The sequence below is a fragment of the Carlito syrichta genome, unplaced genomic scaffold, assembly GCF_000164805.1.
Source record: "Carlito syrichta isolate Samal-C Ts95f unplaced genomic scaffold, Tarsius_syrichta-2.0.1 Scaffold315835, whole genome shotgun sequence".
Lineage (NCBI taxonomy): Eukaryota > Metazoa > Chordata > Mammalia > Primates > Tarsiidae > Carlito > Carlito syrichta.
Genome location: NW_007259931.1, coordinates 277131 through 279084, shown reverse-complemented (window position 1 = coordinate 279084; position 1954 = coordinate 277131).

The following is a 1954-nucleotide window of genomic DNA, read 5'->3' as shown; positions in this document are numbered from 1 at the left end:
AATTTTTTGATTTATTGTAGAGATGAGGTCTCGCCAAGTTGCCCAGGTGGGTCTCGAACCTGCGGGCTCAGGCAATCCACTCACCTCAGCCTCCCAAGGCGCGGGATTACAGGCTGAGCCACCGAGCCCGGCTCTAATCACTTTTACCTCAAAACTTAACTGTTAAAACTCAACAGTAAAAAAAAAATGAGCAGTCTGATTTAACGATGAGTAAAAGACCTGAATAGACATCTCACCAAAGAAGATATACAGATGGTAAGTGTATGAAAAGATGTTCAACATCATATGTTGTTAGAAAATTGCAAATACATATGACAACTATACACCGACTAGAATGGTCAAAATCCAAAGCATTGACAACATCAAATGCTGACAAAGATGTGGAGCAATAGGAACTTATGCATTGCTGGTAGGAATGCAAAATGGTGCAGCCACTTTGGAAGACAGTGTGACAGTTTCTTACAAAATTAAACATGCTTTTACCATATGATTCAACAACTGCACTCCTTGATACTTACCCAAATGAATTGAAAACTTATGTTCCCACAGAAACCTACGCACGGATGTTTAGGGCAGCTTTATTCATAGTTGTCAAAACTCGGAAGCAACCAAAATGTCCTTCAGTAGGTGAATGAATAAACAAACTATGGTACATCCAGAAAAATGGAATAATATTCAGTACTACAGAGGAAATGAGCTATCAAGTCATGAAAAGACATGAGAGAAACTTCGATGCATATTACTAAGTGAAAGAAGCCAATCAGAAAAGGCTAAATACTGTATGATTTCAACTATATGACATTTTGGAAAAGTCAAGATGGCAGAGATCAAAGGTTTCCAGGGGCTGTGGGGAAGGTAGGATAAACAGGTAGAGCACAGAGGCCTTTTAGGGAAATAAAACTATTCTGTGTGATTCTATAATGGTGATTACATGTTATTATACATTTGTCCAAGCCCATAGAATGTACAACACCAAGAATGAAACCCAGTGTAAACTATGGACTTTAAATGATGATGCGTCAGTTTAGGTTCATTGATTGTAACAAATGTACTGCTCTGGTGATGGGGTGTTCAGAGTAGGAGAGGTTGTGCATATGTGAGGCCAGGAGGTAATGGGAACTGTTCTTTCTGCTCTATTTTGCTGCAAACTAACACCACTTTTAAAAGTACATTAATTAGCCGGGATCTGTGGCTCAGCCTGTAATCCTGCGCCTTGGGAAGCTGAGGTGAGTGGATTGCCTGAGCCCGTGGGTTCGAGACCTGCCTGGGCAACTTGGTGAGACCTCATCTCTGCAATAAATCAAAAAAATTAGCCGGGTGTGGCAACGTGCGCCTGTGGGTCCAGCTACTTGGAAGGCTGAGGCGAAAGGATCGCCGGAGCCCAGCAGGTCGAGGTTGCGGTGGCCGGGAGCGGCCACTGCACTCCAGTCTGGGCGACAGAGTGAGAATCCAACTCAAACAAAACAAAACAAAAATACATTAATTAAAAAAAACCCTTGAATTCCCTATTTTATCAGGGAAATTTGAACACTGATTACTGACCAGATATTTAACAATATTAAGAAATTGTTGTTTTTGAGGTGTGATGCTGACATTGTTGTTATATTTTTAAAAAGTCTTTATATGTTTAGCTGAGTGCCGTGGCTCACACCTGTAATCTTAGCTACATGGGAAGATTACTTGAGGCCAGGAGTTTGAGACCAGCCTGAGCAACATAGGGAGTCTCTGTCTCTAACAAAATTTTACAATCTTTTTAAGTCTTTATGTTTTAGGGTTTGTTTTTTTTGAGTTGGAGTCTCACCCTGTCGCCCATACTGGAGTGCAGTGGCCGCTCCTGGCCACCACAGCCTTGACTTGCTGGGCTCTAGCGATCCTTCCGCCTCAGCCTTCCAAGTAGCCAGAATTATAGGCATGCACTACCACACCCGGCTGATTTTTTGATTTATTGTAGAGA